This window comes from Camelina sativa, unplaced genomic scaffold (genome assembly GCF_000633955.1).
Source record: "Camelina sativa cultivar DH55 unplaced genomic scaffold, Cs unpScaffold12248, whole genome shotgun sequence".
In the NCBI taxonomy this organism is placed as follows: domain Eukaryota; kingdom Viridiplantae; phylum Streptophyta; class Magnoliopsida; order Brassicales; family Brassicaceae; genus Camelina; species Camelina sativa.
This window is the reverse complement of record NW_010933289.1, coordinates 1-358: the sequence shown is the minus strand read 5'-3', so window position 1 is coordinate 358 and position 358 is coordinate 1. Positions and strand designations below refer to the sequence as shown.

The window sequence follows — 358 nt, the reverse complement described above, 5'->3', positions numbered from 1 at the left end:
ACATGCGTATGCTGCACATATCCCATATGGATGACCTCATTGCAAACTCCATGAAAATTCTGGAACCAGCTCCTGTTGATGCGCAAGGGAATGAACGTGAAGATGGTAGTGTTCTTTTAATCTATGTTGCCATCGCTATAAGCTTCACATAGTGAGTACAAAGCCCCTTGCAGTTAAAACCTTTTTTTTTCTATCTATTGACAGTGTTGCAAGCAGAGGAACCGATCGATTTGTTTATCTTGCCAGGTATGGAGAAACTGTTTCATTGCCAAAACTTTCCCTTATCTCTGTATCTAATCAACTTTTATTTGCAAATCCTTGTGGTCAGGTCTTGCGTTTGACAGGTGTGGGCGACGTT

The 358-nt window shown here is 41.3% G+C and overlaps 1 long non-coding RNA gene across 1 annotated transcript; it reads left to right on the top strand.

Annotated features, from left to right (window-relative positions):
* The first annotated feature begins 6 nt into the window (after nucleotides 1-6).
* On the top strand, nucleotides 7-358 carry LOC104775332. The gene is made up of 3 exons (XR_765842.2): nucleotides 7-105; nucleotides 205-246; nucleotides 329-358. It is a non-coding gene; the product is annotated as an uncharacterized LOC104775332 (long non-coding RNA).